The sequence below is a fragment of the Scyliorhinus canicula genome, chromosome 19 (assembly GCF_902713615.1).
Source record: "Scyliorhinus canicula chromosome 19, sScyCan1.1, whole genome shotgun sequence".
NCBI lineage: Eukaryota > Metazoa > Chordata > Chondrichthyes > Carcharhiniformes > Scyliorhinidae > Scyliorhinus > Scyliorhinus canicula.
The window spans coordinates 16060655-16088291 of record NC_052164.1 but is presented as its reverse complement, the minus strand read 5'-3'; the positions used below and the strand labels follow the sequence as shown (position 1 = coordinate 16088291).

The 27637-nt window shown below is 45.4% G+C and overlaps 1 protein-coding gene across 3 annotated transcripts in view; it reads left to right on the top strand.

Moving 5' to 3' along the window:
• The window catches only part of znf385c (zinc finger protein 385C), a 468492-nt gene that overhangs the window by 135375 nt on the left and 305480 nt on the right, over nucleotides 1-27637 (top strand). The gene's annotated exons all lie outside the window — the stretch shown is intronic.

Sequence of the window (27637 nt, the reverse complement as noted above, 5' to 3'; positions counted from 1 at the left end):
TCCCCACCAGTTACACAGTATCCTCCGCCATTATCCTCGGGTAAATTCCCGAAGTACTCGCGTCTTCCAACCCCGCGAGCTTCAAACCCTTTCCAGCAGTGAGGATGGCGACACTACTGGAAGCAATGGGAAAACTTTCCTCAAAAAGTCCCACACCTGCAGATATCTAAAACTTTCTGCATGCGAAAACCCAAAACTCCCTGACAGCTCCTCCAGGCTCACGAATGAGCTTCCAGAAACAAATCCCTGATGTTGTCCTCCCCCTTAACCACTGGCATCCAGTCTTCCAGATGATTATCACAAATCGGCACCTACTTTGACATGCTACCTAATGTTAAATGCTGCCGAAATTGATGCCAGATTTTCAACATCGCCATCACTACCAGCTTACCTGAATACTTCGCTGGAGAGAATGGCAGCGAGGCCGTCACCAACGCCCGCACCCCTGTCCCCTTACATGAGGCTGACTCCATCGTCACCCACACTGCCTCCTGATCCCCACACCAACCCAACACCTTCTCTGTGATCGCTGCCCAATAGGAGTAGTTCAATCTCGGCAATGCCAATTCCCCTGACTGCGGTCCCTTTGCAGGACAATTACAACGAATCGTCGCAACTATTCTCAAGCCTTTATGCAGGTTATTGTGCCAAAACAGGAAAAGGAAATGGGTGAATCCGTGCTAGAAGGCCTTCCTGCAAGAGGCACTACTAAAGTCAGAAGTCCTGACACCCTTTAACCGGAAGTTACCCTTGCAACTGACTTGCGACCCATCACCTGGTGGGAGCAGTAGTTTCTCACATGATGCCCAATGGTGAAGAGAAGACATTCACGTTTGCATCAAGCTCCTTGAACAAGGCAAGAATGAACTGTGCACAGATGGAGAAGGATGTTCCAGGCATCATTTTCAGAATCAAACATTTTTACCAATATCCATATGGAAGAAAATTTACTTTACTAATGGATCACTGACCACAGACAGCGATACTTGGGTCACACACCAGTATTCCAGGAATGAGCTGGATGAAGAGATGGGCATTGCTGTTGTCAGCGCCTGTATACACAATAAAATATCAATCAAATCTCCATGGGAACGCTCATGGACCCTCTAGTTACCGTTACCTAACGATCGTCAGTGAATAGTTCTAATCATAATATTTTCTATTTCAAAGAAGTCGATAACACTCCTGTAGCCGCAGGAGAAGTTACGAAGTATACCAGAAATAATCCACTGCTGTCAGAAATTATGGACATTGTACTTCATGACAAATCCGCAGAAGAAAACCTGGAGTTGCAGCCATATATTACCCGAAGACTCAACCTATCCGTACAGACTGGTTGCCTCCTCACAGGAATGAGGGTCATTATTCCACCATTGTTAAGGAGATGTGCCCTAAACCAACTTCATTCAGGCCATTTGGGATAGCAAGGATGAAAGAGATACTCAAAAGCTCTTTTAGTGGCCAGGGCTCGATAGCGAAATCTAGGAGAAGGAGGACCTAAGTTCGGCTTGTGCAAAGGTTCGAAACTTGACGCCACTAGTGCCATTCCACCCATGGGAATGGCCAGAAGGGCCATGGCAAAGAGTTCTTATGGATTATACCGGACCATTTGAAGGATGAATGTTTCGCATTGTGGTCGACGGGCTCTCGAAATGGCCTAAAGTTGCCATTATGAAGATATGTTCTTGGAGAGAGCAATAGAAAGACGGGGGGAGATTTTTGCAAGATTTGGTTACCCTGAACAGCTTGTTAGAAACAATGGGCCACAGTTCATTTCACAAGAATTCCCAAATTGTCTAAAGGAGAACGGAATGCAATACATCCAAACCCACTCCTTATCATCCTGCCACAAATGGGCTGGCTAAAAGGTTTGTTCAGACAATGAACCGTTCATTGAAGGTAATTCATGAGCAATGATCATTGTCTAAACGACTTAAGCCAAATCCTGATGACATACAGGAATACAACACATTCGATAACCCAAAGTTCTCATGGTAAAATGTCAGCTACACACAGCGTTTGATTTGCTGGAGCCGCCTAAGACACGATAAACTGTTGAGAGGAAACAGCAAAGTCAGGATTTGTGATGTGGGAAGAGGACTAAAAGCCGTGTTTTTCAGAAAGGTCAGGAGGTATTGGTGTATGGAACTATACCACCAGTGAGAAGTGGATACCTGCCATTGTCTTAGCACAGACAGGGCTGGTCTCCTACACTATTCAAATTCGGGACGATGCAGCATGGAGGAGGAACACTGATCAACTTTTAGCAACCAGAACTAGTGTGCCAGAGACAGAGACAACCGAGAGTCTACACCAAGCCGTGCCAAGTGAAGACTTAAACATCCCTCAGAACCTGACAATACCAGCAACAACTGTGGAAGAACTGTGGAAGAACTGTGGAACAACCCAGCTGAGGACACTTCGACACTGAGTCAACCTACGAACACGACATTGACTCCGGTTGAGACAACTATGCACGTTGTCCAAACTGAACCAAAAACACCAGAGGTTGCAGTCAACACGATACAGCAGGCGCCTGAGATTCGCCGACAGCCTCGCAAAAATCAACGTCCTCCGGTTGTTAATGATAATCCTATTGAATGTCAAGGGGATAAACTGGTTAAAAACTTTTGTTGGAGATAGGTGTTGCCTGGCGTGATTGTTGAGGCATAAACATAAAAACACGACAACAGTGGGTTATGGACGATACCAGTGTCAGTAAAGTTGTATTAGAGAATGAAGGGTTTATTTTCTCGGGGTTTACCACGGAGACTAATCCATCATTATTCTAATATTTGCATTCCTATGTTGGCAATGCTGTGTTACCCTGTTTTCTCTGGTCTTTGTGTTTTAGCTGAGAATTTTAAGATGTTGAGGTTAATGACTTTCTACCCTACCTTCAATTTGCAAAAGGGTCAGGAAAGGACGGAGACTGGAATAAGCTCGTAAAATTAGACTTGCAAAATGTTGAAAGTCATGGCTAATGTGGATGTGAGCATTTTTCTTTATTAAATTGGCTGCTAAATGGCATAACAGCAGAATGCTGCTGGTGACAAGTGTAACAATGATTAATGTCTCTGAAATTTGAGCTCCCTGACTGGCGCACAGAAAGCCTTGGAGAAATTGTACTAGGATATCAATGAGCAAGTCATAGCTTTCCAAAAACCAATCTCAGTAGCAATAACTAGGCATGGGATGGTTAAGTCTGCATTTGGACGCGTGTATGCTTGGAACATAGTTGGAGGCAACATTCCCATCCAAGAAAAAGGCCATGGGTCATATTTGTAGCAAAAAATAATAAGAGTTTGATAGTTGTGTGGTGTTGCTTCAGACATAAGCCCTTTGTGGAACTTGTCCCCTGCCTCCAATTCTCTGATGGCCTCGAAAAGTAACTTTTTCTTTGTGGGTTACCCACATCAAAGGACTTGGACTGATTGGGTAAGAACCACCATACCTGGGAGCCAGAATTGGGGTCACTCTTCTCAACAGCCTGTCGTCAGAGGTCCAATATTCCATCAGTGGCTTTCCTTAACTTTGGGTGACAAGTGGAGTCCAACCTTTTTGAAGATTATCATTATTCACCAGCTTTTCCAATTACCTTTACCACTTATGAAACATTGTGTAGGTTAGTTGCATTGCTAAGCAACAGAGGCAAGAAATCTCTTGGCACGTTTATTTATATTATTGGAAGCTCCGTGCTCTGATCGTAAGTTTGTCTCAGATCCCAGGAGCAAGATCATGAAAGTAACTGCGGCAAACATACCCCACTACAGTGGTACAACCTTGCCGGATCCCTGTAATCTGAATTTGGTACAGCATCCTGCCAATCCCTGAAGTGGAGTCAGAAATCATACAAAAACTAAAACCCACTCATAATTATCATAAAGGATTTTACCTGAGTGGCAGGTCTACCCACCCAATGACTGGACTGATTATTGTATTTTGTGTACTATGGAAGCATTCACAGGGCCCAGAATGTCAGTCAATTCAGGCTACTTCTGTGAAAATTCTCAAAGAGTTTAGGAACAACCCAAACTGCTGCCAAAAGGTAGGAGCACAGTAAGAAGTCTTACAACACCAGGTTAAAGTCCAACAGGTTTGTTTCAAACACTAGCTTTCGGAGCTCTGCTCCTTCCTCAGGAAGGAGGAAGGAGCAGTGCTCCGAAAGCTAGTGTTTGAAACAAACATGTTGGACTTTAACCTGGTGTTGTAAGACTTCTTATGTGCTCACCCCAGTCCAACGCCGGCATCTCCACAAAAGATAGGAGCACCAGTCATTAGAAATCCCTGCCCCCATTCTGGGACTTCCAGCATGGCAGAATTGGGACAGAAACGTGGCAGGTCCGGGTTCAACCACAGATTGCAACCCATCCACAATTCTGTTGCAATAAACCCTCAGAGGCAATCTTTGTGTTGCTGAAGCTGAAGAAATACTGGTAGCTGTAAGCAATACAGCCAGATGGCCAATGGCACAATCTGTGTGACATGGTTAACTCAATCTCATTGGCTGTGATTGCCATCTTTTGGGTGATAAATTCAACCAATCTTCTCCGGTGGATGCAAAAGATGTCTTGCCAATATCTGGAAGAAGGGCAGCATTCTTCTCTGATATTTATCCTCCAATCAGCATCACAGAATCAGATGAGCAGGTCATTACGACAGTGCTGTTTGTGGGATCTTGCTGAGTACTAACCGTCTGCCCCAATTCATATATTCAAGTGTTTTGGGACTTCCAGTGGCTGTGGAAGAAACTGAGAAAGGAAACTGACCCTCCTAGTGGACTTCTGAGCAAATTCATAAGATTTGACTAACTTATATCTGCGATTTAATATGCTATTTATAGTTTTTAATTGGCTACATTGGCCTGTTAGTGTTAGGACCGGGACGAGACCAGTAACTTTCTTTTAGAATAAGAAGGCACAGCAAATCCCAGTAATTTACTCAGAAAATGAAACCAAAGGATTCAACAGTGTAAAATAATTTATTTTCCTGTACAAGAGTCAAACAAAGAAAGTACTATATATAGAATTTGGCGTATAATGTTCGGGCAAGTGTCCCAATATGATATTTTGGTCGGTCGGCGTGTGTGCGAGCCGGAAGCGCACCTGCCAAAAATCAATAAGTCCATTTAAATTAAGTAACTAGCAATTGACTACACTGCTGTCTCACGGCGCCGAGGTCCCAGGTTCAATCCCGGCTCTGGGTCACTGTCCATGTGGAGTTTGCACATTCTCCCCGTGTTTGCGTGGGTTTCGCCCCCACAACCCAAAGATGTGCAGGTATTGGCCACGCTAAATTGCCCCTTAATTGGAAAAAAATGAATTTGGTACTCTAAATTTATTTTTTAAAACCTAGAAATTGACTGGGGTGTTACGTTGTCCGACTGCCTTTACGGTTGGTGGGCGGTGATTGGCCAGGCGGCCTTTACCTTTAAGCTGCAATCTCAATCCCAGGGCAGGGTGAAAAGGCAGAATTCAAATAAAATTGACAAATGTGTCAGGCGTCTGTGTATTATTGTGCTGCCTAAACAATTGTGGCATAGTTTGAACATCGATATTTGTCCCCCTGAGGGCAGCACATTGGAAGTGTCAACCTACACACTCCCTCTCTCGGCATCCCCCCTCTTCAGCAGTGCTCAGCCTTCACAGAGCGCGTTTCAGGCTGGGTGACCATTAATTGACCAGCCAACATGAAATTGCGCTCCGGGATCGATCGCAGCCAGGAACACACTTCACCCCTGCTCGCGGGCCGGCCAAGCGCGCGCATCCGACGGGCGACAAATTCAGACCTAGATACTGGGCGGGATTCCCCCCTACCCAGCGGGGCAGGGGGTCCTGGTGCCGAAGAGTGGCATGAACCACTCCGGCGTCGGGCCGCCCCAAAGGTGCGGAATCCTCTGCACCATCAGGGGCTAGGCCGGTCCTGGAGTGGTTTGCGCTGCGCCGGCTTGGCGCCGAAGGGCCTCCGTCGGCCGGCACGAGTTGGCGCATGCGTGGGAGCGCCAGCCTGTGCTGGCGTCACCCCAGTGCATGTGCAGGGGGGTTCATCTCCATGACGGCCAACGCGGAACACTAGAGTGCCCCCCACGGCACAGGCCCACCCGCGGATCGGTGGGCCCCGATTGCGGGCCAGGTCACTATGGGGGCACCCCCCAGGGCCAAATCCTCCTGTGCCCCCCCCCCCCCAGGACCCCACAGGCCGCTTGAGCAGCCAGGTCCCGCCGTACGCCGGCGGAACTGGCCGAAAACGAGCGGCCACTTGGCCCATCGCGGGCCGGAGAATCACCGGGGGAGTGCCGCTGCCAACGGCCGAGGACCGGCGCGATTCCCGCCCCCACCAAATCCATGGCGCCAGAGAATCCCACCCAAGATCTTAGATAACTTTCAATGCTCTAAAACCCAGAATCAACAAAGGTTGAGCATGAATGAACAGGCAAATTGTAGACAATTAAAAACTGTAAATTGCACATTAAGTGGCAGATACAACTAAAGCAAATCTTATGAATTGGTTCAGTCACCACTAGGAGGGTCAGTTTTATTACTCAGTTTCCTTTTTCAGCTTCTCTTTTCAAATAGCATCTGTTTCAAAAAATACAAGCCTCAACCATAGATTCCATTACACTTTTCCCCTTTGGGAAAATATAAAATTTGCCATAGTAAAGGTTTCCTCACAGTAGTTTAAAAATATAGCTTGTTCCAGAGCTCGAGCGGGTCCATGTGCTGGATTTTGCAAACGTTCTTGTGTGTGTGCACGTACATCAGTCCCTTAAGGTAGCAGGGCAGATGAATACAGTATTGAAGAAGGAATATGGTTTACTTTCCTTTTTTAACTGAGGCACAGAGTTTGAGCAGGGAGGCTATGCTGAAACTGTATAAAATGTTGGTTAGGCCACAGCTAGAGTATTGTGTGCAGTTCTGGAATCTACATTGTAGGACGGATGCGATAGCACTGGAAAGGGTGCAGAGGAGATTTACCAGAATGTTGCCTGGGCTGAAAAGTTCTGTTTATGAAGAGAGATTGGATAGTATGGTTTTGTTTCACCCTAGGCTAGGTTCTTATTGTCCTAAACATTTTAACAAATGGCTCATTAAAAACTGTACAGGTAACATTTTCATCTTTCACAATTACGCATGGCATAGGTACAAAATTATAAGGGTTTAACCAAAGCAAAATCACGTATGATTAGCAGGATTCAAGTATCACAGAATTATGGTAACTCAGAGCCTGCCTTCTCTCCTCCATCCCTTCTTTAAACGCTGGACAGAGCATCAGCAATCACATTGTTTTGCCTGGCAACATGCTTAATGCATAGATTAGAGGACTGCAGCATCAAACGCCTATGGAACAAGCAGACATTATTTGCGCAGAACTTCTCCAAAAACACCAATGGATTAGGATTAGTGTGAACTGAGGTCATTTCTTGATTATTCAAAATATACTTTAAATTGTTGACAAGCGATGACAAAACTTTAACTTTTCTTCTCAATTGTGATCTATATTGTGATCTAGGGGCTGGTTTTGCACAGGCTAAATAGCTAGCTTTTAAAGCAGACCAAGGCAGGCTAGCAGCATATTTGTATGACACACCTGTTGATGTTTCTTTCCATCCAAGGTACCTTTACCTGCTCCTTCGGCATAATATTTTGTGAGCTGTGATTTTCTGGAGATCTGAGCTTATATCAGTGCAGCAAGGGCAGTGAGGCATCTAGAACCTCATTGAGGCATCTGGAACCTGAGACCAGCAGTCTGTATCCTTCCCACCAATGCGTCTTAAGGATTGAGAAAGAACCAGGATAGACAGAGAAGGAGGGCATATTCGAGGCAAATCAGCTCCAGAAAGAGAAATAAAGAGAAGGAAAGAACGAACAAGTTCAGATGGCGAGGGGAAAGCACTGTTTAAAAAAAATAAATTAAATTTCACATTTTTTGAATCTCTAGAATCATTTACAACCTGGAGGAGTGAGATTGAACAGTTTGCATTGTTCCCATTCTGGGCCAGAGGGGTTGATTTCCATTGCATTAACAATTATTGTCTCGTCAAAAAAATATCTATGCTGTCAAAATTCAGCCTAACTTGCTGTGGCATGTTAATGGGCAATTAATGTGCAAATGCAGACAATTTTGAAAAATAAGAGGAAGGCTCAAGGCAAGTGACATAAATGAACCAGCAAGCCTGAAGATTATCAATTCACGGCGTATCTCTTAACCCCCCCCCTGAATTTGATGGTGAATTTGTACATTAATAACAGCGTGCACAACAATCTTTCCAGAAAGACTTGGGCCCAACCTGTCAGATGAAGGAAGGCTCATCAACCTGAATGAAATGAAATGAAATGAAATGAAAATCGCTTATTGTCACAAGTAGGCTTCAAATGAAGTTACTGTGAAAAGCCCCTAGTCGCCACATTCCGGCGCCTGTTTGGGGAGGCTGGTACAAGAACGGTACGGGAACCTAAAACATCAACACAACTTTCTCCTCTTTACAGATGCTGCCTGACCTCCTAAGCAATCACAGTATTTCCTGTTTGGTTTGGTGGGAAGGAATGTTTAGATCACCACAGGAGCATTGCCATTAAAAGGCTTCTACTGTGTTGCTACTTGCAGCATCTATTAGTCAATTCTTCCCACTAGTCTGGAAAGATCATTTTTTACCACCCACAGAAAAGACAGCTTCTAAGAAGTGACTAGTCTTATTCGCCTTAATTGCTGTCATTAAATTAATGAGCATTTCTCAATGATGCTTTGTTTTATGTACACTATTAATTCAGGGCTATTAAATCTGTATTTCTTTTAATTTATTGTGGCAATTGCACCGTGGAACAGGGTAAACAAGATGTTAAAAGAACAACAGAAGGTTATCCAACATATTTTAGCAGGCTGTAAACAGTGAAGTGTTTGCTGTATTGCCAGCGATTTAATGGTGCATTTTTGTTGGTCACAGTTCTTGGTGGTAAACTCTTCTCCTTCTGTATGGCAAAGAAAAAGCTTCCAAAATTTCCGTAATACCCCTTAACTGAAATGAGACTTACCCTAAAACATGCAGGAACTGTTTCAAGCAAATATTATGAAAGGCAGCATTTCATTCTCATATGCAAATTCTTCCCAAATTAAATATTCCTTGTTGTAGCAAAAATAAATATTCATTGGATATGGGCATAGCTGGCTCGGCCAATATTTATTGTCGAATTGACCATGAACTTGATGGCTTGCTAGAGGGTTTAAGAGTCAACCACCTTGCTGTAATCTGGAGTTACATGTAAGTCAGATCAGGTAAGGATGGCAGATTCCTTTCCCTGAGGGATATTAGTGAACCAGATAGGCTTTTACAATAATTGACAATAGTTTCATGGTTACCGTTAGACTTTTAATTCCAGATTTTTATTTCATTACCTGCCCTGGTGGGTTTTTGGATTACTAGTCCAGTGATGATACCACTACCACTCTGTCCTGCTCTGTTTTTTAGATCTTAAATAATCTGTCCCTTTGAGGATATCATGAGAGCATAGAGTTTTGACATGTTAGATGTTACAATTTTTTTAATAGAGACAACGAACCAGCAGCAAATCATGCTCTACCTGCTACAATTAACTTCCAAACCAGATCAGAATGCCATGCAGTGGGCTCAATTCACCCAAAAGGGAACAAAGTCCCCTTGTGAGAGCGTTTAGCCGCATGTTTCCTGGTACTCACGGTGCCAAGAAATATATGGCTATTTAATGAGACTCATGTTTTATAAGGGGCCTCAACAAGTAACCTGCGGCATTTAAAAATGGCATCCCAATCTCTAGGACCCCCGAAACGATCCCCGCGCCCCCACCCCCCAGCCAAACGCACTTGGAGGAACCCATATGACCCCTCAAGCCTGATCCGCCAATCAATAAGATCATGGCTGAACTGATCTTGGTCTCAACTCCTCTTTCTTTCTCGCTCCCTATAACCCATGACCCCCCCCCCCCCCCCCAAATAGCTCAAAACACTCTGGTCCATCTCAGCCTTGAATATATTCAATGGATGCAATTCTCAGGGCCTGATTGCCGAGGGCGTAGATCCCATTATGGCTGCTAATTCTCACAAGAGGCCATGACAGGATATGCACCAGAGAAATATCTGAGCACGATGTCCCTGTGCCCTCCTTGATGGCAGAGTCAGATTTGCTTCCAGGTTCATGCCAGATGCTGCTCCTCCCCCCCCCCCCCCCCCCCCCCCCCCTCCACCACCGGTGCGAACTCACACCAGCGTGAATCACTCACTACTGGTTTCCAAAAATAGAAACCATGCCAGGGGCATGGAGGTTAGTATAACCCCTGGGTGACGAAGGATATGGCTGGACAGTGCCCCTGATTCCCTGCCACTTGCACGTTAGTACTGCGCTTTGCGATTTGTGCGCCTTTTAAAAATGTCGTCCTGAGCTTGGTGGAGCCGGGCTTGCTAGCTTTATCAGGCCCTGCCCTGCCAGAGTGACGATGCAAAACATGTCCCCCTGATTTTTTTTTAATAAAGTGCCAGAAGATCTGGTCAAAACCTGGCTGTGCCTCTGGGGAGAAACATGAAAGTTTTCAATCAGAACCTGACATTTTGGGGGGAAAATTACGCCCAATGATATAGCATCCATAGTTCTCTCAAGTAGTGATTCCCAAACATAATGACCCTCTGGCAGAAGGAATTCCTCCTTATCTCCATCTTATGTGGACAACCTTTATTCTGACACTCTGTCCCCATAGATTCTTCATGAGGGGAAACAACCTCTTATTATCCACCCTGTCACGTCCCCTGAGAATCTTGTATGTTTCAACAAGATTATCTCTCATTCTTCTCAATTGCAATGAGTATAGATCCAACCGTTCAACTTTTCCTCATTGGACACCCCTTTATCCCAGGAATTAACCCAGTGAAGTGTCTCTGAACTGCCTACAATGGGAATATAATCCCTCCTCAACTGGGATATCCCTTACAATGAGCAAAGACCTTCTGGCCTTCATAATGTTTTCCTTCAACAAATTTGGCTGTATAGACTGGATGCAGGGATGTTGTTTCCTGGGTTGGGAAGGGGGGTTCCAGACCTAGGGGTCACAGACTCAGGATATGGGGTAGGGCATTTCGGACTGACGTGAGGCTGTGGATGTCAATCAAGGAAACAGATTTCTAGACTCTAAAGATATCAAGGGGTATGGGGAGAGAGTGGGAGTAGGGTATTGAGAAGGAGGATCAACCATGATCATCATGAAAGGCAGGGCAGGCTTGAAGGGCCGAATGGCCTACTCCTGCTCCCATTTTCTATGTTTCTATGTTGCCATAAAGTTTAGAACCTCAAGGATTACATTCATAGGAAAACTATATTACCCTTGGTATCCAGTGTAAGTAAAATTTAATTGGCATTTTCCAATTATTTGGCACAGAGCATTATTCGAGATGCACACTCACATTAACCAACCAAACATTATTTTCAATAGAAATCCAGATAAAGATGCTCGTGTATTTCCCATGATGCAATGCAAAGGTTTTCTTATGTTAACAGGCAGCATTGAACCTTTTCATAAAATTATGCCAATTAACAGAAAGGGGGTTAAATTGGATAACTTATGAAATCTGGCCAGGGATCACGATGCGCTATTTAACCCGCGCATTTTCAGTGTAATGCAGGCAGCAAGCCAACTTTGTACTGCTTTCTCATTATAATGATTGCTGGGTGCAGCCAGTGCAGCTGTCCACGGTGTTTAGTGGATGTCCATGCCAATGGAGACCCAATATCGCTAGTAACCTGCACCACTTGAAACTAGCATACACTACGGAATGATCCATTTGGTTTGAGCAGTCGCTAGGAAGTGTTCAGCGACCAAATCTGACCTGGCAAAGAGTAAAGAATGGATAACCATGGTGAGAATGAGGCATATGGGTTTTGCGATGCTACACTGGAGGTTTGTTGGAGGAGATGGAAAGGAGGAGAGATTCCTGTATCCTCAAGTAGCAGGAGGCTCTCCAGGCACACGATGAGGAGGCCAGTGGGAACAGAAAGGAACGTAAATTAAGGCCTGCGGCTTAGCTCCAAGGACCTGGATGCAGTTTTGCAAGAAATTGAATACCCTCTCACCAATGGTCAGTATCTGTAAATGCCACATAGCTGCACCACTAGACTCAGCCACTGCTCAATTTGCCACTCACCCAGGAACCAGCAATCTCAATCAGTCATCACTCAGTGTTCATATACTTCAGCTCACGCTCACACAGTTGCACTGTTTCACGCCTCACAGCTTACACACATGGCCAGCGCTTCAACCATGATGACACTGACTTCAGCCGAATGTATTGCACAACACTCACTGACACTCTTCCCTCTTTCTTGCAATAGAAGGTGTCACACAACCAGACGAAACAGAAATGAAGGAGACATGTGTTAGCGTACTCCAATACCCATGGAGTAGACAGTGTTTGCCATAATGGGAGGGTCATTACTGAGGCTGTGGCTACCGGCTGGGCTGAATCTGTTATAGGTGACATTACTGTATCTTTGTACTTAATCATTTAATCTCTCCTGTCTTCCATCCTTTCACCTTTTCGTTCTTTATCATAGATTATCATAGAATTTACAGTGCAGAAGGAGGTCATTCGGCCCATCGAGTCTGCACCGGCTCTTGGAAAGAGCACCCTACCTGAGGTCAACACCTCCACCCTATCCCAATAACCCAGTAACCCCACCCAACACTAAGGGCAATTTTTATCCACCCTTCCTCCTTACACCTTACACTTGTTAAAACCAATCACGTTTCTAATTTTTCCCAGTTCCGATGAAAGGTCATTGACCTGAAAAATAGGTAGGCTTTCCTCAAAGGAGGTGACGTGGGGCTCAGCAAACTCCCATTGCCCACATTAAATACCATCTGTTAACTCTTGTTTCTATCTTTATAAATGTTACCTGACCTGCTGAATATTTCCAGCAATTCCTGGTTTTATTTCAGCATCTGCAGCATTTGCTTTCATATAACATTGTTATAAAGTCAAACGCAAAGCCAAACATTGTTTTTTTAAAAAAAGAAAATGTTTGCTATTACATTTATAGAACATCATGTATCCTTTTTGCTGTTCCCTAGAGGGTTGTGTGTTTTTAGAATGCCTCTGGAAAATAAAGATTCTGAATTGTTTCATAATCTTCTCTTTAATGGCTGTTATTAAAATAATGAGAGTTATTTCTAGATGATGTCTTCCTTAGATTGCGTTCCTTATTATCTTCTCTCAGTCACGGAGAGCTTGAATGTAGATCAGTGGTGCCATCTTGAGGTATAATTGGCTCAGGTGACTCACGTTTCATTTCAACGGCAATTTCAGTCTCAGTTGTAACATACACTGGGGATTATTGAAGGTTGCTGTCAAACGTGGGAAGCAAATTAAGATTTTAGCATCACGTATGCGTTCAACGGTAGAGGCATGAAGGATCAGAGTTGTTTCCCATTTTGGTATAAAGCTACAGAATTCCTTTAATACTGGACCACAACTTGAACCAAACTTTTCAGCAGGATTTTTAAAAATATAAATTTAGAGTACCCAATTCTTTTTTTTCCCCAATGAAGGGGCAATTTCGTGTGGCCAATCCACCTACCCTGCACATTTTGGGTTGTGGGGGTGAGACCCACGCAGAAACGGGGAGAATGTGCAAACTCCACACAGACAGTGACGCGGGCCAGGATCGAACCTGGGTCCTTGGCGCCATGAGGCAGCAGTGCTAACCACTGCGCCACCGTGTCGCCTGGTCTTTTCAGCAAGATGAAGGTAAACATTCATGTTTCAATTGCTGTAATCATCTTTAAAGTAAGATTTTCATTTACATAGAGCCATATCAAAGAGACAACGGTTTCTTTTGACGCATAATTGTTATTATGAAGACAGGCATAGCAGTCATTTGGCTTATGGCAATATCCCACATACGGTAATCAGACCAAAATTCAATTCTGAATGGTATTGGTGTGTCTGACCTTGTTCTCAATTTTCCTTTTGAGAATTGGTTGCAATAATATTATTTGTGGCAATCATCTTGATTTTAAGCTCTGTGATTGGTCAAAGGCGTTGAAGTATTTTGATCTCACCTGTTGGGCCTCATACGATACAACTGTTAATCCTTTCCAGTTTACTCACTCACAGGGTGTTGATATATTATGATATCTATGTCACTGTAGTGTAAAGCGCAGTATTACAAAGGAGGGAACAAACATGACAAGAAATGGCAGATAGAGTCAATGAGGTCTCAACAATCCAGTGAACCCGATGGGAGATTCAGAAGTAAAAGCAGTACTCAGGTAAGACATGAATATATTTTTTCCAGATGTAAGGATAGAATATAACTGGGAAGAGGGAAAGTAGAAAATATTAATTTAGCCACTAAAAACCCTTGGGTTCACAGTTGGCACAGGGGCCTGGGGTGAGGTGAACCGCACCCTGCCCCGAGCATGGCCGCTGACATCAAAGGGGTTGGAGGACAGCAGGGTGGCACAGTGCTGCCTCACAGCGCCGAAGTCCCAGGTTCTATCCCGGCTCTGGGTCACTGTCTGTGTGGAGTTTGCACATTCTCCCTGTGTTTGCGAGGGTTTTGCCCCACAGCCCAAAGATTTGCAGGCTAGGTGGATTGGCCATGCTAAATTGCCCCTTATTTGAAAAAAATGAATTGGGTACTCAAAATTTATTTTATTTTAAATCAAAGGGGTTGGGGCTTCGGGGAGAGAATTCCCACACTGGGAACTTCCTCAACTCTTACCTACCTATCATCAGGCAAGCTGAATATCAAGCTCAGTCAAGCATTCATAACGAACCCAGGTGGAGAGCTAGATGTCTGACCAATTGTTTCTTCCAAATGGATTCATTATGTACGTTTGGCTGAACTCCAGGACTCTCAAATGCATTAGTTCAGCAGAAGCTCTGTTTGGACAATCTGAAGAGAAGTATTTACTTTGCTTCATTGAAATCTTTATGCAGCTATAGTAAATTATTCTTTCTGTGATCTCTTTTATCAATGTCTGCATATTTATTTGGACAAAGTTAAGAGGTATGAAGTGGGTTAAGCTTCCCTTACTGATAATCTACTAGCCCTGTCTAATTCACAACTATATAGGGTTATAGGGACAGCAAGTTTATGAGCAAAGCAGATTTGTGATTTATTTTCTTCTCAGCATTTCAACAATTGCCATTGTTAATATATGGTTCATTGGTCCTGTACAGAGTGCCTACTGGATGAATGGGCATAGAAATTACATGGGGGATTGGTGGAAGTCATGGGTAACATCTTATAAACCTGCCTTTCAAAAGGTTCCCGAATCCAGACTGTGATTCATGACTCCACTGAGGGCCTGTGAACCATGAATCATGGATTTGGGCAGCACGGTAGCAAAAGTGGATAGCACTGTGGCTTCACAGCGCCAGGGTCCCAGGTTCGATTCCCTGCTGGGTCACTGTCTGTGCGGAGTCTGCACGTTCTCCCCGTGTCTGCGTGGGTTTCCTCCGGATGCTCCGGTCTCCTCCCACAGTCCAAAGACGTGCAGGTTAGGTGGATTGGCCATGCTAAATTTCCCTTAGTGTCCAAAACGGTTGGAAGGGGTTATTGGGTTACGGCGATAGGGTGGAAGTGAGGGCTTAAGTGGGTCGGTGCAGACCCGATGGGACGAATGGCACTGTATGTTCTATGGAGAAGCTGGCCCTACTCCACACAAATTGTTGGGGCCTAGGAGATGCTATCTCTGCGATGGAGTCAACCAGGTCAAGAGTGCAGGATACAGGCCTGATACCCGCAGGAATGGGAATGGAAGCCCCAGGAGCTGATCCTGCCAGCCATTTTTAAGTGTCTCCAGATGTTGGTCCAGCTCCATGAAAGTCTAGCCCACTGTGTACAAGTTTATAACAGTATTGATGATTCAGTACCTGAAAGTACAAATGGGCTTATTTATTCACGGTATATTATCTGCTTTCCTCACAGAGCGAGGAAACCCTTAATATTGTTGAGCCAAAAGGAAAAGGAGCAATAGTGGGTGGAACACCAAGTTTGACTATATCACTCAAAACAGAATCAAGACAGAATTTGATGCTAAGTTAAGGAAGAAATCTTCTGTGATGCACCAACATTGATGAGGATGGAGTATTGGTGCTGGCATTTGATTAGAATCCAGTGACGCAAGGTGGGAATGCAGCATTCTGCTACTGACTTGCAACAGTGCTCTGGCATTAACGGGACTGTTTTTGCACCAAGCTTAATACAGCATGGCACCCAGATTGAGCCTTGGCCTCCTAGCATAGACAGTGGTAGATAATCTTCAATCTCTGAATGATTCAAATGCCCACATTTGCGCTGGTGTGGTGGAACAGTTCTATGAAGCTTGGATTTACCATGGGGTAACATCAATGGCAACTGTCGCAGAAGACTCAATTATGCAGACCTTCAGAAGCAAGAAGACCTGTTGTGGAAACCTCTGCTGCATATGAAGAACTTGTGTCCAAACCTTAAAATACAGCCAGGATGTGTTTCAGCTCGCTTGGAGAATGGTTCTCACCATTTAGGACTGAGAGAGCCCAAGGTTTTGTATATGTATTTTGCATTCTCATACTATTGAGTGGTCCTCAGAAAAAGATTCCTTCTACCAGTTGCGTGCGCAGAATAGCAGAGCAGTGACAGGTCAGAATTTTTCATCAACTGAAAACTGATGCCAAAAACTGGAAATTGGCACCTGCCTCAGAACAGAATAAGCCATTCGTGACTCCAGCAAAGATGGGTGGACTCCATGGCAGAGATTGAGGTGAATTGGAGATTGTCACAGACACTGATCTCTGCCAATTGTGCCATGTAGCCAATGATCCTTCAATGATCCAAATAGATGGTAGCAGAGAACAGCAAAAACCAACAATTTGTAATGAAAAAATAGTGGCAAAACGCATTAAACATAAAGCACGAAATAAAATAAATTTACTTTCACTACATCTTTTGATCTGCTATTTCATTATTGTGCAAAAATACAAAGTGTCAATGGACTTAAATGAGCATAACAAAGCCTTTACAAGTACGGTAGTAAACAAGGAGAACAGACAACAGTCTATTAAACGTTCAATATTTATTTACCTAAATTTGACCAGTTTGCTTCGGGTGGTTCCCACACATGATCAATCTGCTCTTTCATAGCTTACAACGTCTTAGGGCGGAACCTTCCGTTCCAGTACTAGGTCTTGTAGCGGGGCGGAGAGGGGGAATGTTTCCTGTCACAGAGGCCAGTGGGAATTCATGCCTCAATGCGCAACCCCGGCATCATTAAACATGCAATGGGGGTTTTCGCCTGTGCAGGCTGGATGGCTTGTGCCCCGCCATCATTTTTAAAAGGCCTCCAGACATAACTGATACACCGTTGAAGATAGAAGATGGATTTCTTCAAAGGAACTAAAGCTTGAAGGTTCTCCTGGCATATGCTGCCCCCGCCTTTTGCTGAGTTCCAGGGCCCACAGTCGCTGGAGACCCTCATCCCGAACACCCAAGGCCTTCTTCAGGTAAGTGCTGATATGGACACTCCATATTGGGCCAGATGTATTCTGGACCGGCGTGATTTCCGCTGGCGTTGTGGGTGATGGGGCCTGGGGAGAAATTCCGACCGGTCCCTCATCTGCATTCCATTAGCGGAACATAAACCATGCTGTCCTGTGGCAACGGCAGTGGACGATCCCGTCATCATTTTACCCAGGCCATTTACCCGATTTTTGAGCTCCCGCTGCATTGTCTTTCCTCGCTGCCCCCCACCCTCTGACATTAAACCCATTCCGGGGGAAGGGGAGGGGGGAATTCCACTCTTCGTGCCCTAATCCATGGTGAGACTTTTACCCATACTAGTATTCATCTGCACATTTGCCCTCATTGCCCATTCGCAAGGCCTCTGATTGTTTCAAACACCTAACCCGAATATCTGCCTGATAACAGCTTTGTTTTTTTCACATTCTCCATTGTATCTGTTTGGCGTTAGCGGGTTTCCGCAGACATGTTCGCGATTACTATTGTATTGTGTGACCCAGGGATTTAGGCACTTCTCCCTCTGCCTTGAAAGCATCATAAGAGCCCCAGTGACCACACATTTCATCTATCGTCGATATCACAAGCAACTGTGCTTTGAGCATTGGGGGAATTAATTTCTGATGGAAGTTACTTGCCATTTGCACATGAAACCAAAGCCTGATGGTGGGTGCATAGTGGTTGCATGTGTAGAGACATGGATATCCTATAAGGAGGAAATAACTTTATTGGTTCCTTTCATAACTTCAGGTCATCGCAGTGTTCCACAACCAGTTAAGTGCCTTTTGATACAATATCGCTGGTGTATTTTATGAAAAGGGTGGTAGTGAATTTATACATATCAAGCTCTCTTCAACGTGAACGAAATAAGTGGGCAACCCATATTTGTAGTTTTGGTTGAGATGTTGGCTAAGGAGAAGGATAGCTACTTCTGCTCTTAGTTCCAAGGAATGTTCTCCGAGAGGCCAGGTGAGGCTCTGGAAGACTGGACCACAACAGTGCAGCTCTCCTTCTGCGCTGCACTGTGGTGTTAGCCTAGATCCTGTGCTCAGATCTTAGGGAAGCACAGTCGTGAGCACAGTTGCTTCACAGCTCCAGGGTCCCAGGTTCGATTCCCGGCTTGGGTCACTGTCTATGTGGAGTCTGCACATTCTCCCCGTGTCTGCGTGGGTTTTCTCTGGGTGCTCCGGTTTCCTCCCACAGTCCAAAGATGTGCAGGTTAGGTGGATTGGCCATGATAAATTGCCCTTAGTGTGCAAAAAACGGTAGGTGGGGTTACTGGGTTACGGGCGTTGTCTTAAGTAGGGTGCTATTTCCTAGAGCCGGCGGCAGACTCGATGGGCTGAATGGCCTCCTTCTTTGCTGTGAATTCTATGATATGATTCTATGATCTTTGGGTTGGAGATTTAACGCCCAAATGAATTTGCCACGACAGGACAAAGTCGGACGAACTGGGGACAGTAAAAGGTTAGCTACTGGCAGCAATTGCTTGATGGTCAAGGAAGGTGCGTTCATAACACAGCCAAACAGGTTGAGTATCAACCTGAAAAATCCTTCCAACACATACCAATGGCAGGCGGTAAGAGCGGGAAAAAAGCCTGCTCAGCCATGCTTGATGTAGAGTGGCGTCCCTCAAGCTATAAGCCTCTGGCGACAGACGAGTGAATTGTTCCTGGAGCAAAATCACCAAGGGAAGTCTTTTGCCTCATCAGGTTTGGAAAGAGAAAAATAGCTGCCAGCAGTTGCTACTGAAATGTATGTGACTCGAGGCTTAGAGAAACAGGGCGTTAGATATCTACTTAACGGTGTAGTGCATAGAACTGAAATTGAGAAGCAGTGATGGCTTTACTGACATTGGTAATGCACTGTGAATGGTTGATAGTCATGTGGTTTGGTTTAAGGATCAGATTGTACACTGTAATCACAGCCTTTGTGCTGAGCTTGATCCAGCTCGTGCAGTGCACAACTGTGGGCCATAAACAGACGATAGTCATAAAGAAACTGAATACGGAATAAGGTCTTGGGAATTACTGGACTGGCAATCCAGAGGCCCGGACTAATGTTCTCGGGACATAAATTCAAGTCCCATCTGAGCAGCTGGGAGAATTTAAATCCAATTACGCAATAAATCTGAAATAAAATGCTCATCTCATTAATAATGATCTTAAAGCTAACGGATTATCATAAAAACTGTTTCACTAATGTACATCAGGGGAGAATCTCTTACCCATATCTGTATAGCAATGACCTGAGTCCAGCAATGTGGTTAATCTTAGCTGCCTTCTGAAATGGCCAAGCAAACTGATATATGGGGTACGATTCTCTAGCCTCTCAACCGCGTGTATCACGGCGGCGCACCATTCGGTGGTGGTGGGTTTCTCTGCTCCCGGGCGCGATTCTCCGCTGCCCACGACGGGTCGGAGAATAGCGGGAGGGCCTTCCCGACAATTTTCACACTCTCCCGCTATTCTCCCCCCCCTCCCCCCCCAACGGCCGCCCCATGACACGAATCGCTGCTCGCCGTTTTTTCCGGCGAACAGCGATTCTCCCCAGGCCGATGGGCCGAGTTCCCAGGCCTTTACAGCCGTTTTCACGAACGCAATCACACCTGCTCTCACCGTTCGTGAAAACGGCTGCAAAGTGCCGTCCCGGACAACCATGGCACCGATTGGCACGGCCGCACCACGGCCGTGCCAAGGGTGACATGGGCCTGAGATCGGTGGGCACCGATCGCGGGCAGCGGGTCCGATACCCGCGCACTATGTGTTCTTCCGCCACCCCGCAGGATCAGTCCGCGGGGCAGCTGAGGGGCATGACGGCCCGCGCATGTGTGGGTTTGACGCGTCTGCGTGATGATGTCATCCACGCATGCGCCGGTTGGGGCTGTCCAACCCGCACATGCGCGGCTGACGTCATCGTGCGCGTCAGCCGCCGTGACGCTTGGCGCACAGACTTAGCGACGGTCGCTAAGCCCGCGATGCCGTGCTTCACGGGGCCGCGCTGCTAGCCCCGCCCGGGGGGGAGAATCGGGTCTTGGGAGGGGGCGCGGAGGCTGCCATGAAACACGGCCAGTTTCACGGCAGCCTTTACGACTCACCGCATTTGCGGAGAATCGCGCCCCCCGTCTTTGTCAATGGGAATTTCCATTGAAGCCAGCCCACGCTGCCAGGGAAACCGCAGGCACTGCCGGCAGGACCACAGAATCCTCACCCCTGCCAGGAAACGGCGGGCAAATTCCGAGCATGGTATATTCCATTGTGTCAAACTGCGACACAAAAGTGGATGAGGAACTCTCCACCACATGGAGTGGTTGAGGTGAATGAGATAGAAGGACAAGATAGGTAAGGACATGAGGGGAAAGGGAGTTGAAGGATATGGTAAAATGGGATGAAGTGAGGTGGGAGGAGGCAAATATGGACTATGTTGGACATGTGGGCGGCAGAGACCTGCTGGACTACATGGCCCGTTTCTGTGCTGCAAAATTCGACGTGATACCCTTGGTTGATTGAGCTCTGTGATTATCTGATAAGTGCTGTGAATTGTCTGTCTGAAAGACTGCTGCGAAATATTTCCAACGATCCGCAGAGATCCCGGTTTGCTGAATCTGAAATTTGTCCTCTCACAAATAGATTGTCATCTTATTTGATCAGGTGAAAGCCTTTCAAAAAAGACTTCCACCTTTGAAATGTTGAAAAACACTTGTAAAGTGCAGCTGGCCCTTTGAATGCTCACGGCGGCTCAATACGTTCTGTCAAGTAACACTGAATTTCTGCAGATATATATGGTACAGATTGCAGATAAAGAATAATGCTTAAAGGAGAACTGTGAATAAAAAATGAGATAATTGGAAACTTGTTTTAAAAATGGAAAAACAAAGGGTGGAATTATACAGTCCACCACCAGCAGGTTTGAAGGTGGGTGGGTGGGAGAAGAGGGGGGGGGATGGAGGCTTTTAAAATGCAGCATTTGGCCTGTCTGCCGCCTACCCGTCCACCCCTGCCCATAATTTCCCTCTTTGGTCACTGACTATTTGTAATAAATTATCTATTTTGCTGGACATAGTACAGAGCAATATATTTTTTTTTTAAATCCTGTATAACATCAGATACAGTGCAAATATTAATTGCATTTTTTTTGTAATTAATTCACTTCCTCCATCATTGTGAACCCCTTTAAATTTTTCCATATTGTACTCTATTTTTGGACCAGGCAATTGCAACTTCTTCCCGGGGATGTGTCAATTAGACAACCTTTTAAAAGCACATAAAAGTATCGAGCGGAATTTTGCAAATAAACTGGCAAAGTGTCAAGTTCTGACTGAAAACCGGCGTGTTTCTCTGCAGAAACACAGCCACGTTTTCAGATCGCATCTTCTAACATCGTCAAGATAAAATCGGGATGGGGGGGGGGTGGTTTGCACTCTCACTCTGGCAGCCGGGCCCTGAAAGAGCCGCAAGCTCGGATCCAGAGAGATCGGCGCGCCATCTTTGAAGGGCACCCCAATCGGCAAGAAAAATTATCTCCCTCCCACACCCCCACAGCCATGGAGGACACCCCCCCCCCCCCCCCCATCACGAGCTTCAGGGTAAACCCCCCCCCCAATCACAAAAAATATTAGGGGCCGCTCTCCCCACATGTTGGTGTGCACGTCTTTACCCCCTCCCAACAGGGGAAATGCCCCTTCCCTAATGCGGAGCTTTACTCCCCTTGGCAGTGCCCACATCATTGCCCACTTCAGTGCCCCGTGACATTACCGCATGGCAGTGCCAGGGGCACTACCAGGTTGCCAAAGGCAATACCCAGCCACTGCCTTCAACCCCAGAGCCTCCATTCACCTCCTTACCCGTGGCGTAGTCATCATGAAAACCAAAAGTGGTTCACACCTGTGTGACATCATGCCGCTAGGGGAGGAGCATTTCACGGGGCCAGACGGTATGGTGTAAAGCCGTTTAATTATATTCAAATGCATGTAAATTTCTGGAAATCAGGTTCACCCCTTTCTGGGCAAAGATTTGCACCTGTGGCTAACGGACCCGAAAAATCACACCCATGATGTGGTTTCAATTAGAAATGCAACTGCTGGTAAAACAGCAGAGGATAAATACCCATCCATCCAAAACAAATAATCCAAACAAAGCTGTGCTGTCTGCATTTCCATTTCAACCCATCCATTGATTGCCATTCCGTTTCCCCTTCCCAACATCTCCCAATTCTGTTTACCATCCAGAGCAATTCCTTCACCACTTCTTATTTTACTGCTCTCCCGCTGCCTGGCTGCTCTGCATCTCGGTCTTCCAACTCTATTGATCCGAATTTCCTTTCCTAAGTCCTCTCTTTCTCTCCCTTTCATCTCCTCATGTTACCCTCCCGTCCACTCGCCTACCGCGCCCTCTCAGTGTCTTCTGCTCCACTCCTCCCCATTCCTCACTATCCTCCGCTCTCATGCGCAATGAACAAATATGCATAAACTATAGCCTTCAAATCAATCACAGACACTGAAGATTGATTGATTTTTTTTCCTCTGTTGACCTTTCATGAACCAATTGTGGTGATCTAGAATCTACTGTCCCTCAAGGAATTGATGTTGCAATCGTGTTTTTGAATGTAATTTCTGGCTAATTATTTTATCAATTACTATTTAACAAAAATGCTCAGCATGTACATATATTAATTACACCGCCTTTTCCATTAGCACTAAATTAACAGAATGCTTCACAAGTGCCCAAAAGGTTCATACCCTGTTAAATAGCAATATGTAGTTAGAACAACAAATTGGGGAAGGGAAACAGTAACATAGCAATAATGTTACTGCACTAGCAATCCAGAGACCCGAACAAACGATCTAGGGGCATGGGTTCAAATTATACCAGAACAGTTGGGAGAATTTAAATCCAATTAAGCAATAAATCTGGAATAAAATGTTAATCTCACGAATAATGATCTTGAAACTAACAGATTATCAAAAAAATGATTCACTAATGTTCATCCGGGGAGGGAATCACTTTTCCGTACCTGGCCTGACCTGTGACAACAGCAGCGTGGTTAATCTTAGCCGCCTTCTGAAAACATGCCTGTGCAAACATGGAATACTCAAGTTGTGTCAAACTGCTCCACAAAAGTAGATAAGAATAAAATGGGACAGATCACTCAGCTTTGACCCAGGTAGCGGAAATGACCGTGTAAACTCTCCGCAGTCGACCCTGCAAAGTCCTGGGGCAAGGCCAGAAAATGGAGCCACCGTTCATAACTCCAATCACTTTGACGTGACCAGAATATCCCACTGGCGGGAGGGGCCATAAAATTCTGTCCCTCCTTATGAACATCTGGGGACTTGTGCGAAAATTTGGAGAGCCGTGTCACAAGCTGGTCAAGCAACAGCCTGATATAGTTATACTCACTGAATGATACCACACATCCAATGTTCTAGACTCCTCCATCACCATTCTTGCCAGCACAATGGTATACAGTCAGGAAGGAGTGGACATGGGACTGTTCAACATTAACTCTCAAATGTCTGCAAGGAAGCTCGCTGTTTGATTATCACCGACTGACTTCCCTCAGCTGGTGAATCACTTCTTCCACATTGAACACCAGTTAGAAGAAGCACTGAAGGTATAAAGGGCACAGAATCTACTCTGGGGTGGGGGTCTTCAATATCCATTACCCAGAGTGGCTTGGTAACACCAATCCTGACCAAGCTGACCAAATCCTGGACTTAACTGCTGGAGTGAGCCTGCAGCAGATGGTGAGAAAAACAAAAAGAGGGGAAAACTATTTGACCTGTTGAAGGTGCATCTGTCCATATCAGTATTGGTAGGAGTCTGACCACGCCGAAGTCCTTGTGGAGATGAAGTCCCAACTTCTAACTGAAGGCATCCTCCATTATGTTGTGTGGCACAACATGGGACAGAATCTATGGGCTAGATTCCGAACTGATCTAGCCACTCAAAACTGGGCATCCAGGAAGTGTTGTGGGCCATCAAGAGGAGCAGAATTGTACTCTACCACAATCTGTAACCTCATGGCCCAGCATGCCCCTCACTCTACATTACCGTCAAGCCAAGGGGCCAACTCTAGCCCAATGAGGAATGTCGGACAGCACGCCAAGACCAGCACCAGGCATACCTAAAACTCAGGTGTCAACCTGGTGAAACTACAACACAGTCTCCAGCATATGTTAAACAGAGAAACAGCATGCTATCATCAGAACTAAGCGAGCCCACAACGAGCAGATCAGATCAAAGCTCTGCAGCCCTGCCAGATCCAATTGTGAATGGTGGTGGATAATTAAACAATTAATTGGAGGAGGAGGCTCCACAAACAGCCCAGCACCTTGTCACAAAATTCGAGGCCGGAACATTTTCAAACATTCACAGCCAGAAGTGAGTGAATGATCTACATCAGCCTCTTCCGGAGACCCTCATCATCTTGAGCCAAGCCAATTCACTCTGAGTGACATTGGGAAATGGCTGATGGCGCTGGATACTGCAATGATTATGGGCCCTGAAATGTTCCAGCTGTAGGACTGTGTGGCCCAGCCAGGCCATTCCAATATAGTTGTAGCACTGGCATATGTTGAAAATATCCCCCAAGTATGTCCTGCCCATAATAAATCCAATCCAACCACTTACCACCCCATCAGTCTACTCTCAGCCAACATCAAAGTGATGCAAGGTGTCAAAGGTGATGGGGCCAGCAGTAACCTGTTCACAGTGCTCAGTTTCCGCTAGGGTCACCCAGCTCCAGACCTCATTCCTGCCTTGATCCAAATACGGGCAAGAGAGCTGAATTTGGAGACAAGGTGAGAGTGACTACCCTTGACATCATGGTAGTATTTGGTCAATTGTGGAATAATGGAGGACTAGCAAAATCCTGAATTAGTGGGAATCAGGGGGAAACTCGCCATTGGTTGAAATCATTATTAGCACAAAAGAAGTTGGACGTGGTTGTTGGAGACCAATTAACTTAGCCCCTGGAGATCACAGCAGGAGTTCCTCAAGGCAGTGTTCGAGGCCCCGCAATCTTCCACTGATTCAACAATAACCTTCACTCCATCCGAAAGTTAGAATTGGAGATGTTTGCTGATGATTTGCACAATGTTGATTACCGCTTTCAACGCTTCAGGTGCTGAAGCAGTCTGTGCCCACGTACAGCAAGACCAATATCCAGACTTGGGCTGATTAGTGGCAAGTAACATTTGCACCACACAAGTGCAGGCATTGCCCACCTTCACCTAGAGAGAATCTAATCTTCATTCCTTAACATTCAATGGCATTACTATTGCCGAAACCCCACTATCAATATCCTGGGGTTTAGCATTGATCAAACATTGATAATAACTTAACTGGAACAGCCTTATAAATACTTTGGCCACAAGAGCAGGTCAGAGGCTGAGAATTCTGCGGCAAATAACTCAGCGCATTATTTCTCACAGCCTGCACACGAGATACAAGGCACAAGTCAGGAGGGTAATGGAATACTCTTCACTTGCCTGGATGAGTGCAGCTTCAGCAACAATCAAGACGCTAGACACCATCCAGCACAAAGCAGCTGCTTGATCGACCTTAAACATTTACTCCCACCAAAATCGATGCACAGTGATAGCAGTGTGCACCATCTACAAGATGCACTGCAGCAACTCACAAAGCTTCCTTCGCCAGCACCCTTCAAACCTGCAACCTGTCACCTAGGACAAGGGCAGCAGATACACTGCCATCTGAAGTTCCCCTCTAAGTAACACGCCATCCTGACTTGGAAATATACCGTCGTTCCTTCACTGTCACTGGGTCAAAGTCCTAGAACTCCCTTCCCAACAGCACTGTGGGTGTACCTACACCACATGGACTGCAGCGGTACAAGAGGGCAGCTCGCCACCACCTTCTCAAGGGCAATTAGGGATGGGCAATAAATGCTGCTCTAGCCAACAATGCTCACATCCCAATAAATAAGAGGTGACTCACACCTTGTAAGAGTGTGAATTTATATTACCGCTGTCATTCTGATGATCTAATCTAAGGATTAAAGAAAAGCATTGTAATCAACTTGCTGCGTGTCTGTAGATTATATTCCATTTGCATCGCTACTAAATAACTCATGAGCCATATTAATACATACCATATCACAATTAAATGAAATAGACGGAAATCTGAATGCATCTAATGCTTAATGTTACAGAAACCGTATTTTGGTATCTTTAACAGCGTCATGTCTTATGTAAATGTTTAGAGACAGTGAGGTCCCCTACACTAACCATCCACCAAACCGGAAATGCGCCATAACCTACTTTCTCAGCTGCTACAGCCAGGGGCAGGGGCCAGGTAGAATGGACCATTTAGTTTCTGGTGCTGTTAGTCCATTTCTCCTCGGGGTTTGATTTAATCAGCATTGCCAATTTAAAACACACAAAGAATAAAATTAAATGAAGGAATTAGCATTTAATTGGCAATACTAATCTTCGCAATATCATTTATTGGTACAGCTATAAACTGGCTGTTTCCCACTACAAATTATGAAATAAATTCAGTATTACAAATTAATACAGAAAATGCCTTTAGCAAAAATTAGCATTTTTATTGATCTTTCAGCACCAATTAAAAAAAAAATGCAGAGTAAATTTAGTTACCAGTGAATTAATGATAAATCTGAAATTCAGCGCACTAGAACAAAGCCTTAAGACCATAAAGTGTAGAATTATAAATAGGCCATTCGGCCCTTAAAGTCTGCTCCACCATTCAATGAGATCATGACAGATTTGGTATGATAGTCCTCGGCTCCATTTTTCCGCCTTATCCCCATAACCCTTGATTCCCTTCCTGATTAAAAATCTGTCTATGCCCGCCTGGAATGTAATCCTTCTCACTATCATTGTGTTCAAGAGGGGTGGCACGGTGATGCAGTGGTTAGCACTACTGGCTCGCAGCACCGAGGACCCGGGTTCGATTCCGGCCCAGGGTCACTGTCGGTGTGGAGTTTGCACATTCGCCCCATATCTGCGTGGGTTTCGCCCCCACAACCCAAATGATGTGCAGGCTAGGTGGATTGGCCACGCTAAATTGCCCCTTAATTGGAAAAAGAAGAATTGGGTACTCTAAATTTAAAAAAATCACTGTGTTCAAGGAA